This window comes from Bos indicus x Bos taurus, chromosome 22, assembly GCF_003369695.1.
Source record: "Bos indicus x Bos taurus breed Angus x Brahman F1 hybrid chromosome 22, Bos_hybrid_MaternalHap_v2.0, whole genome shotgun sequence".
Lineage (NCBI taxonomy): Eukaryota > Metazoa > Chordata > Mammalia > Artiodactyla > Bovidae > Bos > Bos indicus x Bos taurus.
In genome coordinates, this window is record NC_040097.1 from 23,060,668 (window position 1) to 23,077,268 (window position 16,601).

General features: G+C 44.4%; 1 protein-coding gene across 1 annotated transcript in view; it reads left to right on the forward strand.

Moving 5' to 3' along the window:
• Positions 1-952: 952 nt before the first annotated feature.
• The window catches only part of C22H3orf49 (chromosome 22 C3orf49 homolog), a 113,409-nt gene continuing 97,760 nt past the window's right edge, over positions 953-16,601 (forward strand). The window contains 1 exon segment of the mRNA XM_027523270.1: positions 953-1,046. The gene's annotated coding sequence lies outside the window, so the exon portion shown is untranslated.

The window sequence follows — 16,601 nt, forward strand, 5'->3', positions numbered from 1 at the left end:
TCTTGAGAGTCCCTTGGACTGCAAGGAGATCCAACCAGTCCATTCTGAAGGAGATCAGCCCTGGGATTTCTTTGGAAGAAATGATGCTAAAGCTGAAACTCCAGTCCTTTGGCCACCTCATGCGAAGAGCTGACTCACTGGAGAAGACTCTAATGCTGGGAGGGATTGGGGGCAGGGGGAAAAGGGGACAACAGAGGATGAGATGGCTGGATGGCATTACTGACTCGATGGATGTGAGTCTGAGTGAACTCCGGGAGATGGTGATGGACAGGGAGGCCTGGAGTGCTGTGATTCATGGGGTTGCAAAGAGTCTGACACGACTGAGCGACTGAACTGAACTGAAGGGGAGAATTGGCTTTTATTCCACCAATATACTTCAGGCTTACCTATAAATATCTAGGAGGAATAACATGTATTTAAATTTATACTAAGCTAGAAACAATCCCAGAGAAGGCCATGGCACCCTACTCCAGTACTCTTGCCTGGAAAATCCCATGGACAGAGGAGCCTGGTAGACTGCAGTCCATGGGGTCTCTGAGGGTCGGACACGACTGAGAGACTTCACTTTCACTTTTCACTTTCATGCATTGGAGAAAGAAATGTCAACCCACTCCAGTGTTCTTGCCTGGAGAATCCCAGGGACAGGGGAGCCTGGTGGGCTGCCATCTATGGGGTGGCACAGAGTCGGACACGACTGAAGCGACTTAGCAGCAGCAGCAGAAACAATCCATATCAGATTCTGTCAGGTTCTAAAGGGCTAGAAGAAAGAAAAAAAACACATTGCTTACTCATTAAGCATTTATTTAGCACCAACTGCATGCTAGGTTTGCACTGATCACTGGAAGACAGAGGCCAGACAAGCCTATGGACATTGAAAGTGCCTCTCTCTCTCCTAGCTCCTGTTTCTCATTCTTCCTGTCTATTCCACTTACCTGTGCACTTTGCAGGTTATACAGACACTCAGATCCTGCCGTATGGAATCCAGCATTTCACCTTCTCTAACGGGATCCTTCATAGAATGTGATGCTTAGACCCCATGCTCAAAGGTAGGACATTAATGTTTCTTTGTGTTAATCAAACTCCTGACCCCCTCCAGGCTGGGTAGAAATTCCATCTCAGTCACCATTGAGCATTTACCTCTCTGGGAGTCACTTTAGAATCCAGGAGACCTTCATGGTACCCAGAAGATAGAAAAAGGACCCCAAACTTCCCATCCCCCTTGGCCATCACCAGTGTCCTCAGGGTCCATGCTGGCAGTGGTCTCTTTCACTCTCAGAAGTGGTCAGCTTCTCTGAAAGCCAAAAACTGGGGTGTTTTCAGTCCTGCCACCCAATCAATGTCCGATTGCCCTGGGAGGTACAGCCACTCTGCCACGTAAGCATCCCACTGTTTCCCACCCTCCAACATTGGACTCTGATCTCTTCAAGAGTCCAAGCAGCTCCTTCTCTTCTGGGGCTCTGCAAACGATTTCTGCAGATGACCAGACAGGAAGTACTATCAGCTTTGCAGGCTGTACCACGTCGGTCACAACACTTAGCTCTATCTTAGCACTAAAGCAGCCCTGAAAAGTGAAAGTGAAACTGAAAGTACTTTGTGATCCCGTGGACTACAGAGTCCATGGAATTCTCCAGGCGAGAGTACTGGGGTGGGTAGCCATTCCCTTCTCCAGGGGATCTTCCCAACCCATGGATTGAACGGGATCTCCTGCATTGCAGGTGGATTCTTTACCAGCTGAGCTATCAGGGAAGCAGCCCTGGACAAGGCATAAATGGATGAAAGGGGCTTCATCCCCATGACCTTTTACTTATGGACTCTCAAACTTCATTTTCACAAAATGTTCGTATGTCACACGATTTTCATTTGATATTTTTTAATGAATTTTGAAAAACCATTCTTAGTGTTCAGGACATTAAGAAAAAGCAAAAACAAATACATAGACAGCAGGCCAGCTTTGGTGCATGGCCATTAGCTAGCCAACTCCAACTCCTGTTCTAACCTCTTATCCTCAAAGAAAATTAACACATCTTTTCAGTGAGGCCGGACTTTTCAAAAACAGAAGTCCTTTATGCATTCGTTTGTTTGTTTGGAAAAGCTTTGTAGGGTGACCAGCCATTTCAGATTCCTTGGAATTGAGGTTTCCAAGATGTGGGATTATTAGTACTACAACTTGGAAAATTCTGGGCAAGCTAAGATAGTTGATCTCCCAACCTAATATGTACAATGAAGGCAATGAAGGTTCCAAAGTGAAGAAATCAAAGTCTTTGTTTTTATGAGGTTGGAATGCTCTTCAGGAAGATGGGTGCCTTTACCCATAACTCTTGTTCTTGACTCAGGGTCCACACTGTCACCCACCCACCTTTAACCCCACCTCTAGGCAGAGGATACAAAAAGGCCTGCAAAAGGGAAACCAGAGAAAATGCTTGGGGAAAAAAAACCCCAAACTATCAATTCAACAGATTTGCCTAAAAACAGTGAAGTAGATAGTGTTTAAAAACAAAATTCAACTGAGTAAATTTTCAGGATATCATTGACTTTATTCAGTAATTCATGAATCAAGCAATATCAAATTAACAAAGTCAAAAGATTTTATAGGCAGAAGGGAACAGGAACAGGGAAGCTATACTAGGCAAAAAGCAGAAGGATTATGGCAGGGTTTCTTTCCTTTAGGGGAGGGTAGGAGTCTATAGGCAGATGACCTAACTGAAACTGATCTGGCAATTTCTATTTGACTGGTTTAAGATTCCATTTCTGAGAAAGACAAACTGAATTAAATGAAGTCTTGGTTTGGTGAGTGGTGGCTTAGCCTAAGTGACTCCATTTTGGGCCTGTTGTCTTTAACAGTAGTGTTGGTTCCAGGGTCATACAAACAGTCAACAGAGCAAATTTCACTCTAATGCAATGTGAGTACACCCAACACCTAACCACACGCCTACCCATTTCGCAGGATGGAACTTGAACTGGCCATCTAAGCCTGGGGAGCCTTCCAGAGAGGCTCAAACCTCTTTCTCACCTAGAGGCGTCTATTGTACTAGAAAATGGAAACTTCCCAAACCACATTATAAAGACTGTGAGCTATCTTATTGTCCAATTCTGTGCTATATTTAGATACTCAATTGGATTTCATGAAAACAGTCTAAATTTGAGGCCCTTTGGAAATATGAGGTCCAGGCAAAAAAATTCTCCTCTTCTCCCTCACCTCCACCCCAAATCCATTTTCCTCCATGATAGAGTTTGACAAAGTAATACAGCCTCACCAGAGCCCCTGTGAGCCTGTTCAGAGCCTTTATTTAGTATAGCAAGTTTCCCACTCTGGGACTACAAGCCAGAGTGGCCAGTGATGCACAGACTGGAGCCCCTATTGGCCCCTCCACCAGGCAGCTTTGTGCAGTGTACAACCTGTGCCACCATACAAAGCCACCCTAAGACCACTGTCTGACCCTTAGGGGAAAAAATCAGACCCTTTGTCTGGAGTTGAAGGCTTAAAAGAGAGGCTGAATCTAATTGCATCAGACATCTTAGGCCGCACTGTGCCATGTGTCCAGGGTAACTGGGATCCAAATCATCTCTGACTCGAGAGCAGGAACTTGCTTCTTAAAGGAAGTAATTTCTGTCTTCCAGTCACTTGTGTTTTTAACAGCTGGCTGTTTCTTGCCTTTTGTGTCCTCCTATAACTCTGCTTACAGAATGAGCCCGCAAAGGATGGGCTGAAGCTGGGTTGGGAAAGCTTTTGAAAGCAAGCCAGGCGGAAACTTGAAGACAAAAGGTCTTCAAGCAGATATTATTTGCAGTCTTGGGTTAAGCAGCTGCTGGGGGTGGGGGAAGACAATAAGAAGTGTGCCCTAAATGAAGCTTCGAAGGGGGACTTGTTTAGCTTGGTAGGGTGGGAAGGTTGAAAGAGGCCATAGGACAAGGTCCTTTTTTTAAATCTGCCACTCCCCCCCCCCCCAAGTTGAGAATTGTTAATCAGGTATGGGTGGTAAAGTTCCCTAAATGTGCAGCCTGACAGCACTGCCTGACAGCTGGTAGTCAGGTTGCCATGTCAACAGGAAGAGACCCTATTGGGGTTTATATTTACTCATCACCAAGTTCTCTGAGTAGTTCTCTTTTTTTAAAGATTTATTTATGTATTTATTTGACTGTAGTGTTCGTTGCTGCACCTGGGCTTTCTCTAGATGTGGTGAGTGGGGGCTACTCCTCGTTGCAGTGCATGGGCTTTTCATTGCGGTGGCTTCTCTTGTGGAGGTTGAGCTCTAGAGCTCAGGCTCAGCAGTTGTGGCCCACGGGCTTGGTTGCTACACTGCGTGAGGGATCTTCCCAGACCAGGGATCAAACCGGTGTCCCTTGCATTGCAAGGCATATTCTTAACCACTGGATCACGAGAAAAGCCCCTCTATGAGTAGCTCTTACCCATGGATAAAGCTAAAAAGGCTGATCTCTGACTCCCAGATTGCTTCCCTAGGCAATGGAATTATTTCAACTGCAGTGGGGAAGACTGGGATCCTACAGAGGCACCCAGCAAAGGTGGGTGGGAGTGGAAGAGGGATGGAGTTCCCATGAGCATTCTGTTTCCCTGACAGGGAAATTCACATTTATGGTATGTCTCCTATGTGTCTGATATTCTGCTATAAACTGGACAGATTAGGTTTTATTTCATTCTCACAACTATCCTATAGGATTGCTATTAGTATTCCCATTTTACAGATAAGCAAAGAGAGGCTAAACGGCCAAACAGCAGAGCAGTAGTTAACGGAAGATAGGTCCACAAGATGGATTATTATGCAGCTATTTAAAAGTCATCTTTCTGAATATGTTTCATGACACATTCTCAAAACTGCACAATACAGGCTACCTATATGATAAAATACATGTGATGAATAAATAGCCATATGAAAAGGTATGGATAATAATATTGTTGTTGTTGTTCAGTCACTCAGTCATGTCCAACTCTGTGACCCCATGGAATGCAGCACGCCAGGCTTCCCTGTCCTTCACCATCTCTCAGAGCTTGCTGAAACTCATGTCCATTGAGTCGGTGATACCATCCAACCATCTCCTCCTCTGTTCTCCCCTTCTCCTCTTGCCTTCAATCTTTCCCAGCATCAAGGATTTTTATAATGAATCAGCTCTTTGCATCAGGTGGCCAAAGTATTGGAGCTTCAGCTTCAGCATCAGTCCTTCCAATGAATATTCAGGATTGATTTCCTTTAGGATTGACTTGTTTGATCTTGTTACAGTCCAAGGGACTCTCAAGAGTCTTCTCCAATGCCACAGTTTAAAAGCATCATTTCTTCAGTGCTCAGCCTTCTTTATGGTCCAACTCTCACCTCCATACACGACTACTGGAAAAACCATAGCTTGGACTATATGGACCTTTGTTGGCAAAGTACTTTTTAATATACCATCTAGGTTTGTCATAGCTTTTCTTCCAAGGAGCAAGCATCTTTTAATTTCATGGCTCCAGTCACCATCTGCCGTGATTTTGGAGCCCAAGAAAATAATGTCTATCACTGTCTTATTGTATTTCCATCTATTTGCCATAAAGTGATGGGACCGATGCCATGATCTTCATTTTTTGAATGTTGAGTTTTATGCCAGCTTTTTCACTCTCCTCTTTCACCTTCAACAAGAGGCTCTTTAGTTCTTCACTTTCTGCCATAAGGGTGGTATCATCTGCATATCTGAGGTTATTGATATTTCTCCTGCCAATCTTGATTCTGGTTTGTACTTCATCCAACCCGGCATGTCGCATTACATACTCTTCTATTAAGTTAAATAAGCTGAGTGACAATATACAGCCTTGACGTACTCCTTTCCCCATTTTGAACCAATCCATTGTTCCATGTCCAGTTCTAACTGTTGCTTCTTGACCTGGAAGCAACAGGTGTGTAAATCACCAAAAGCCACACAGCCATGAACAAGCTAAGACCGCATATTCAGAGCTTGCTCTGCAAAGGAGTTGGCCACCATCATTTGCATGTGGTAGAAACTGAAAGACAGGCAAAAGGAATGAAAACTTTGTAGCTGAAAAAAGGAACACTGTAGGCATGCCTGATTGGAGGCCATTGGCACAAGGAAGATAGAAATACGGCTGCCTAGGAGCAGGACATCCTGTGTGATTAATTAATTACCTTGTTTGGCTTTCTCTGATTGATCCTAAGATCCAATTACATGCTGCTTACAAGAGACACACTTTAAATATAAAGATCCAACTAGATTAAAAGTGTGTGTTTAGTCAGTCATGTCCAACTGTGGAAAAATATGTGCAGTGCCAATAACAGCATATAAAGTGTTGCTGCTGCTCTTTAGTTGCTTAGCCGTGTCCAGCTATTTGTGACCCCATGAACTGTTGTCCCTAGGCTCCTCTTCCCATGGGATTTCCCAAGCAAGAATACTGAAGTGGGTTTCCAACTCCTTCTCCAGGGAGTCTTCCTGACCCAGGGATTGAACCCACGTTTCCTACTTGGCAGGTGGATTCTTTACCACTGAGCCACCAGGGAGGCCCCCATAAAAAGGTAGAGTAGCTATATTAACAATAGATTAAAAACAGTTCAATATAAACAATATTATGAAAGATAAAGAGGGATTCTTCATAATGATTAAAGGACTTTGATTCATTATCAAGAAGACACAATAATCATGAATATGCTAACAACAGAACTTCATAATAAACTAAGTATAAAATATGGCAGAGTCCCTGCATATACAGTTTTTCTGTGGCCTTGGTATGAGCTGAGGATGTTTCCCTATACTTTGGCCATCTGACTTGCTTTGGCCAATGGCATGAAGGTGGAAGAGGCAGTGTTCCAATTCCAACCTCAGACCTTAAGAGGCATAGCAACTTTCTGTTTGTTTTCTTGTGCTTCTGCCTAACCCAGGAGAGGAAAATGCCCCAGCTGGCCTACTGGTCCTAATATGATGACAGACACACAATGAAGAATTGCCTGACCAATCAGCAGACTTGCAGCTTGGACCCTCCCAGCCTAACCCAGAATTAGAGAGTATGATGAACAATTCTGTGGCTTCCCCAATGGCTCAGTGGTAAGGAACCCTCTTGCCAATGCAGGAGACGTGGGTTTGATCCCTGGGTTGGGAAGATCCCCTGGAGAAGAAATGACAATCAACTCCAATACTCTTGCCTGGTAAATCCAGTGGACAGAGGAGCCTGTGGGCTACAGTCCATAGGGTCACAGAGCTGGACATGACTGAGCATGCCTGTACTACTACTACATGAACAACTTTATGTCAACAAACATAAAAACTAGATTTAGGAACATTGCACTCCAAAACATAATAAATTTCCATTGTCCAGGACATTGAAACTGGCTACTGCAAAGAGGAATGTTTTTGGAGAACTCTGAGAGGTACCACCAAGGTTTCTCCAGACAGTGTTTTTATGTATGAATCCCAATTTCAGGAGACCCTCTAAATTGACCACACTGCTAGCTCAGAAGAAGTGAGACGAAGTATGTAAAATAGACGTTTCCAACTGAGTTAGGTGCTTCTTTTCCTTCTGAAAATTAAATACAGCCTCAGGAGTCCCTTCACTGTAAGTGGGGTGATCAGTGATGTGGGTAGACGAGTGGGGGAGTGAGACAAGGAATGGAAGATAGCAGATGAGGGGTGTGTTACCAAGCAGATATCACTATGACAGTGGAACTCGGTGCTGCTGGGGGGCCATGGGAGACCATGTCACAGGTACTTCAGTCATCCCGGCTGCGGTGAGGAAGCTGGAGTGTCCACCCACAGGCTCCCTGTCTGGCACTGATTGAGAGCCCCTCCTGAGACATTAGCTTGATGGTGCTGTCGGCTTGTTCAGGGCCAAGTGAGCTCCCACAGCCAGGAAAAAACCCTCAGGCAGAGACTGTAGACACTCACAACAGTCAGGATTGTTCTGTGTGTAGAGATGACTGCTGAGAAATGATGGGGGGCAGGGGAAGGAGGTCAGGTACCGAGAGCATCTGCTCCTATGTTGAATGAAGAATTGGATTCTAATACACGTAAAGAAGCAAACAATAGAAATTTCAAATTTGTTGTGTTTTTTATTTCATTAGAAGTTCAGAATATCTAGATAAATCCCAAGTCTATTTCATTTTTGAACCAATATAGTTCCTTGTTGGGAGGCCTTTTTCAAGATCCCAGAGCAGAATGACTTGGTAAAAAAGAGCTGGTGATGCCTCCCGGTCACCCTTATATTCTTCACTGGAGGTAAAGTGAGGCAACCTATGTTCAGATCCCCAGTGCACCCCACACTAACCCTGGCATAGTCACTCATCCCACCAAACCTCAGTTTCTTTATCTGTGAAATGGGTATGATGTCTGCATGCCTTCTAACTCTGAACAATGGTTACTCAAATCCGCTTTACCTGCCTTCACTAATCAAGGTCGTTGTTAGACTTGCATGCCCTCCAAATAGCACATAGCCTAAACAGTGTTTGCCTGAGTTATTTTCCAAAAACTTGGAGTCAGCTATGTCTAATTTCAGTTGAACTGGTTAAGACTGGATAGGACCACTGACCCTCCAACTGGGCATGTAGCAGTGCCCACTCCATGCGTGACCTTTTGGCATCAGAGGGCTGATGTGCCTCGTTCTAAGTGCCTCTGATTGCCTGTGCAGAGGCCTGTGCAGAATGAGGATTCCTGCAGTTTCCCAATCGCTTTTCCCCACGCCGCACCTCAGATCCCACCCTGCTGCTTCATTCCTCGTCCCATAAATGCCGTCCTCCTCCCAGCTCCTTGCCTTCCAGTGGGATGGGGGTGGAGATTTGTTCTCTGGTCTCCACCCATGGTCACTTTACAAAAAGTATCTCTGCCACGAACATCAGCATCTCACAATTTTTGCTTGCTGAGCATCAGGCAAAATGAACCTGGCTCAGCAACATCTCTCTCTGACTGTAAAGCTGTTTTCACAAGCCCTGACTTCCTGTGGTACAGCTAGGAATCTAAAGATAACTGAGATAAAGTCCTTGTTTGAAAAGTTCTTCCTATCTAGTAGAGAAGACAAGTAAGTAGGGATTACAATACAGTGGGAATGGTGTTATAGCAAAGGCAATTGCCTAAGGCTAAGAGAGCAACAGAAAGAAATAGGCTGGGGAAAAAAGAGATTACACAAGCTTGATCTCAGTGGTGGTCATGCAAACGTCCCTTGCTGACAGACCTCCACTAGAGGGAGGGTAGCTGACCGAGGGCTGCAGCTGCTGCTGCTCTGAAACCCATCCCAGCACAGAAACCAAGGCCACGCTCCCCGGCCTTTGACTCCCCACGACCACTGAGTCTTTCTCAGACAAGGTGGCTGTTCAGTTGCTTCCATTCAGCCTTCTCTCCCTGTCTCTTTGCTTTGTGGTCAGACATCTCTCCCAATTTTTTCCAGCTTCTCCCCATTTCTTTTCATTTGGACATTTCTCCTTACAAAAAAAAAAAAAATAAAATAAATATATATATATATATATATATATATATTGAATATTTAACTCTATATTCGCATCAGCTTCTTGGAGGACCCAAATTCATTGTCTTGAAGGATAAATAGGAGTAGAAAGGCAGTCAGAGGCAAGGGCATGAACACAGGCAAGGAGCCAAGAAACTTACAACTACAGGAAATGGAGACACATACAGAACCTGGTGGGGCAGGAGGGAAGGAGGTGGAAAGGGAAGTTCCTTCCCAAGTGTGTTCCCAAGAAGGGACTGACTAGGAGATCAGAGAGAAGACCACTGCTCAGAGGTCAGTGAGCAATTATTAGGGCATCCCCTGGATAGGGTGAAGTGATGAAGAAGAGAGAAGAGATAGATGCGCCTCCCCTGGATAGGGTGAAGTGATGGAGAAGAGAGAAGAGATAGATGCAAGGGATATGCACAAGGTAGAATTGTTATTAATAGAACTTGGACACTGAATACGGAGGGTGGCTGAAAATAAGGAGTTGAGGAAAATACCCAGATTTCTAGTGGGAGCAGCATAGTATATGGAAGCCACCAGTTCACTGAAAACAAACTCGTCAAGAAGCACACACACACACATGCAGTCATGAAGCTCTATGCCATTCACAGCTTGGAATTCATGTGAAATTTAAAAACTCAAATAAGCTGTCCTTCCCCAAAAGAAGCCCCTTAAATCCTCAAAAGCCATTGAAAGTGTCTCATGCAACACACATTGCTAGAAATGTGGTTTCATCAAATCAATCTGGCCAACCAGTCATGTCATGAAGAGCGCCGGGGACGTTGGAGGTCCCTGGAGTCTGGGTAGAGCTATGCCTCAACCATAAAAGGACGTGAAGCTTTGAGAGTCCTTGGTATACAGGTAGAAACTGAAGTCAGGAGGCTTTCAGTGGGTGAGCATGCTCTGAAAAGGAAGAGCAGGAGCCAGTTTATGAGTTTTTTATTGGTGCTATAACAAAGTACCACAGTCATGGTGGCTTACAGCAACATGAATGTATTGTAACTGTTGGTTTGAGGTCAGAAGTCCAAAACGGGCCTGACAAGGTTAATATCAAAGTGTGGGCAGAGATGCATTGTTTCTAGAAATTTTAGGGCCGCGGTCCCCAACCTTTTTGGCACCAGAGACCAGTTTCATGGAAGACAATTGTTCCGTGGAATGGGTTGCGGGGTAGGGATATGGTTTCAGGATGATACAAGCACCCTGCACTTATTGTGTACTTATTTGTATTATTATTATTACATCAGCTCCACCTCTCATCATCGGGCATTAGATCCCAGGGGTTGGAGACCCCTGCTCTAGGTGAAAATCTGTCTGCGCCTTGCCTTTTCTTGCTTCTACAACTGCCTGATCCCTTAGCTCATGGCTGCTCCCCAGCACTCTCTGACTTACCTCTTTTTTTCACTCATCATAGTTTGTTCTCTGACTCTGACCTTCTTGCCGCCCTCTTTCACTCATAAGGACCCTTGTGATTTCATCTGTCCTGCTCAAATAATCCAGGAAAATCCCCCCATCTCCAGAACAGTAACATAATCACATCTGCAAAGACCCTTTTGCCATTAAGGTAATATATTCCAGGCTCTGAGGATTAGGCCGTGGATATTTTTGGAGAGCATTGTTCTTCCTCTCACAGCCAGGGACTAAATTCTGGAAAACATGACTATTTATGGAACAGACAAAACCCTGGAGCAAGTTGGATAAAGAACTAAAAGCACGGATAACTTCCAGGCAGCCAGTTACCAGTGATACTTTCAATTCCAATTTATCTCCTAGTTAAAGTTGCTGTGTTGAAAAGTAAGATTTAGTGTTTCTTGTTTGTTTGTTTTTCCTCTATCTCTCTATTCCTGCCTGTGATCTCCTTCAACAACTCAAAAGTAAAAAGCTCTTTGGGGTAGAATATAAGCCCTTCAGATAGCACTCAGGTATGCACAGTAAGTGTTACAGGCCCAGAGTACGATCATCATTATTATTATTGGTATTATTATTACTATTTGCTTATTTATTTATTTGGCTGTGCTGGGTCTTAGTTGCAGCATGCTAGATCTTTTCGTTGTGGCACATGGGATCTAATTCCCTGACCAGAGATCAAACCCAGGCCCTCTACATTAGGAGCACAGAGTCTTAATCACTGGACCACCAGGGAAGTCCCTCTCATTATTTTGAGGCTACTCCTCACCAAAGGGAAATAGGCCTCTTCTGAGAAGGGCTGGTTCCATTCATTGGAAGGACTGTGGCTTTATGGGATTACTCCTGATTGTGGGGTAAATCTGAGCTCTCCCTAGACCCCCAGAAGCCCGTGAAGCTCCTAGCTCAGTCCCTCTCTGCCTTTGAGAGGTCACTTCTCCATCTCTGATGATGCAATGGCCCTACGGCAAAGGCAAAATGTCACACCCTCCTTCTGACTCAGGGTTGAAATAAACAGCCTCTCACTAACTGTTTGCTTGGAAGATGCAGTGTTAAAGGGTCACCCTGCATTTTCTCCTCTCCCAGCCTCAAGTAGGATATCTGGCCCTCGGGATTCCCTTGCCTTAAGAATTTTCTGTCACATATGACAGCATGATTCAACAATGTGATGATGCCAGAGATCATGGGTTGTCGTAGGTCAGATTCCCCAGAAGCAAACCCTGAGACAAGGATTCATCTGCAAGTGAGGTACTAAGGTAGTGCTCCCAGGAGCGCTGGGGGAGGGAACAGGGAAAGCGAGAGAGGAAAGAGAAAAGGCTAATTAGGCTGCAGTATCGCGCAAAGGTGCAGCCTCAGTCTGATCCCTCAGGAAGCCCCAGAGGGCAGAATACACCTTAGAGTCTATCCTGCTAAAAGCAGGGGAGCTGGGCATCCCTAAAGCAGCACTATTGGGGCACTGACTATGGGCGACCTCTACTTCCAGCTCTGCGCACATCCCCTGAGCAGAAACAGAGCCCAGCACAGAGGAGGTGTGATTCTATCATGTGACACCAAGCTGCTAACTAGCCTCTCAGCCTAAAAGTTCAGGAACACTCAGCACTCTACAAACCCAGAGAATCTGGAGGGCTTTCAGGGGATAACAAATTCTTCTCCTACTAGACTAAACTTGTGACAAATCTAATTGAATGCAGGGAGCTGCCTGATAGTTTGTGATTTGCCCAGGATGAACAGCTCTGCTTGTCTTCATTTCAGAAAGCATCACTTCTTGCCTGTGACACATGGCCCTAGAGAATGCGAATTCTTTCCCCAGAAAATCAGCAAAATCTAATTTCCAAAATATTTCCTACAATCCTCCAACACACAAGCTCAGCCAAATGAAATTAAATTCTACCTTTTCTTGAAGTTGAGTCTTTTTTTTCAGCGTGAGCAATAGAGTCATGTTTCATTTCAAATCCCCAAACACTGAGGCTATTGATCTTGTTAAATGTGAAGATTAATATTTCTGAAGTGTCTACATGGAGGGAAATATCCAGACAATTACAAGTAACATCCAATAAAGAAACATAATAAATATTGAACAAGTTGAAGGAATTACCAATACAGGAGAAGAGTTAGATCAGAATGTGTGTATGTTTGTGTGGAGAGAGACAGAGACAGAGCAATTACTACTTACTACTCTCTCTCAACTTATGTTTTTATCAGGACAAGGTCGAGTCCAGTCCTAGCCCCAGAATTTGTACTTCTCTTTCTAGTCTCTTCTATTAAAACTTAAAATTCAAACATATGATGAGAATAAGGATGGAACACCTGCATTTTCAGTGAAAACCATGGCCCTAGGAACAAGCAATGTGTTACCAAGAAGGAAGATCTTCATTCTAGAATATATACAGAATAAGAAATAGGCAAAATCAGATTAGAACTGATGATGTTCATACCCTCTGAAATGTAGCAGGTACCCAGGAAGGGAAGGAGGATGAGGTGTGGGAGATGATGGAGCAGAACAAGGCCAGGAGCCTGGAAGATGGAGAAACTTGTGGAGCCAGAGTTGGTACCCAAGCCATGGATGCCCTGCCTCCTGTGACTGGCAGCCAAACATGACTATTAACTCAGATAGATCTTGATTCCACTTTAGAGAAATCTGGAAATGTTATACATGGTTAGGAAAGAAGTTCATGTGACTTAAAAGGTTAAACATAGGCATACAAAAAAGTATCGATAGATTTGTTGTTCAGTCGCTGAGTCATGTCTGGCTCTTGAAACCCCATGGACTATAACCGTACAGTCTCCTCTGTCCATGAGATTATCCAGGCAGGAATACTGGAGTGGGTAGCCATTCCCTTCTCTAGGGGGTCTTCCCAACCCAGGGATCAAACCCATGTCTCCTGCATTGGCAGGCAGATTCCTTTACCACTGAGCCACCAGGGAAACCCAAGGTTAGAAACAGGCATATGAAAAACATCAATAGAGTAACAAATTTATTCAATCTGCCAAAGAGATAAGTCATGGAAGATTATGCCAAATTGCTCTGTTTTTCAAAGAGGTGAGACAAAATTCCAATCCTACAAAAAATGAGATGTCCTCACATACCTGGATACAAAATACTTTCATTTTTACTGAAAGTAGCCCGTACATTATTTTATATTGAGATGGCTGGATGGCATCACCGACTCGATGGACGTGAGTTTGGGTGAACTCCGGGAGCTGGCGATGGACAGGGAGGCTTGGCGTGCTGCAGTTCACGGGGTTGCAGAGAGTTGGACACGACTGAGCGACTGACCTGACTGAACTGAACTAACATGCGTTAACAAATAGCAGCCCTATCAGTTACGTTCTGTTATTACCTCCTCTTTATAAGTGAAAATCAAGGCTCTGAAATGATGCTTCTTGCTAGACTGTTTGAATTTAAATCTAAATTTAAAATAAAAACTCACTTTCTCAGTCGCACGTACCAACAGACAACACGGGTCTAGTGGCCACCACACTGAACAGCACAGATCTAGAATATTTTCATCATTACAGAAAGGTCCAATCACTGAAAGTGCCCTAATGGGTGAAGTAATTTACCCAAGATTTTATGACTGTTGAGAACTTGAGGAGGATCCCAGGTTCCACCTTACAGAGTGTCCATCCTCTCCTGAGGCAGTACATTAGGTTCCTATTGCTGTTGTAACAGATTATTGCAACTTAGTGGCTTCTACCACACAAATGTATTTCCTTACAGTTCTGGAGGTCACACATCTGAAATGGGCCTCACTAGGCTGTGTCTCTTCTTGAAGCTCCCAGGAAGAATGCATTTTATTGCCTTTTCCTGCTTCTACAGGCTATTCTGTCCCTCAGCCAGCATCTCCTTTCTCCATCTTCAAAGACAGAAATGTCAGTCTGAGCCCACCCTGGCTGCCTCCCACTGCCCTCCCTCTGGCTCTCCCTCTTCTGCCTCTCTCTCTCCTCCACTCATAAGAACATGTGATTACACTGGGCCAACCCAGACAATCCAAGATGATATCTCCTTGTTGTGGTGATTTAGTCGCTCAGTTGTGTCCGACTCTTCACAATCCCATGAACTGCAGCACGGCGGGCTTCCCTATCCTTCACTATCGCCCAGTGTTTGCTCAAACTCATGCCCATTACATTTAACCCATGTCCTTTTCAGGATTTTTTTTGGGAGTAGGCAAAGCATCCAGCCAGGGGCTTTCAGAGGACAGAATCACAACAATGCCAAGGACACTATGACAGAGATAAATGGACTTAAAAGAAATCTGGGACCCTCCAAGGAGGACAGATGAAAAATAAAACCACATTTTCCCAGTGTGATGTATCTAAAGTCATTTATGATAAGACATTTCAGGGCAAACAGGCCACATCAGAGGTGCAAATCTCTCAGGGAAATTCAACCACCAAAGAGGACGACAGTGTTTCTGTCCAGCAAAGCCTTTAAACGCCAGCCAACTGCTTCATCTGTGGCTAAACGTGAGAGGGGAAAATTGCTTTGTAGCTTTTTAGACTAAAATACTACTGGGTACACATAGAGTCATGGTTTTTTGACTCTTTATTGATGATTTAAAGGATTTTCAAGGGGTGATTTTGACCTACACAGTTTCTGCCTTATGTGCCAACTTTAAACCCTAACTCCCACATAAGATACAACTCTCCTCTTAAGTCTTTTAGCACCTGCGGGCTCAAGAATCATTCATATTACATGAGTTTCTTGAAAGGCTCCCTGATTCTAATCGAAACTGGTCCCACTAAATCCTAGTGCTCATGTTTGCTTTTAAACAACTCACACCTTGCTGTAAAGTGTAGGAGCTCTCCCCCATCTCATTTGGGGCACCGGGAGCACCGGCCCCAAGGAGCTTAGGGTCAGATGGGCTTTGCAGTTAATTATTAAAGCAGCAATTATACAAGTAAGAAGAGTGAAATTGGGAATGAATCCAGCAGCTGATGGTGGGTTGAGTTTAAGAGGACTGAGAGTCACAGACACAACAACGCAATCAACCCAGGGTTTACATAACCAAATGACAAGTAGCATCATGTGCTTTAGGAAATAACTAAATGGACCTTTCTCTGGATTATTTCCATCTTTGTATCAAAAGAGTGATTGTACTTCTAAAACACTGCCTGGGCTCTGGGAGAGAGAGGATGACCCTAGAAGGAGGAAGACCTCGGCTTCAGACAAATCTTTCAGTCCAGCACCTGGGAGACCTTGGCGAATGACTTCATTTTCTTATATAGAAAGAGAAGAGTCTTCTCACAGTGTGTTCCATGAAACACCACTTGTGAACAGTGTTCCATTTTGTAAAAAGATTCTGCAGTCAAGTAAGTCCAGCTTGGCAAGTTTCCCTTGCCCTATACCCCCTCTTGGAAATTTACAGTGTACATGAGCAAATTAAAGTCTCTTGAGAAGTCCTATAGTAAAGAAACTCTGCTTGAATTCAATCTGTCCCGAACATTCTTGAGCATAGAATAATATTTTTCGTAAAATATGAAAGTGTGTTCCAAGGAACCCACATTGAGAGAACTCAGAAATTTCATGTAAACTCTGACAGAGTAAAAGCAGGTCTACTCGTGCACACTGCTCCTGGTACAGAGTAAACTGCTGCTGCTGCTGGGGCTAAGTCGCTTCAGTCGTGTCCGACTCTGTGCGACCCCATAGACGGCAGCCCACCAGGCTCCGCCGTCCCTGGGATTCTCCAGGCAAGAACACTGGAGTGGGTTGCCATTTCCTTCTCCAATGCAGGAAAGTGAAAAGTGAAAGTGACGTCGCTCAGTCGTG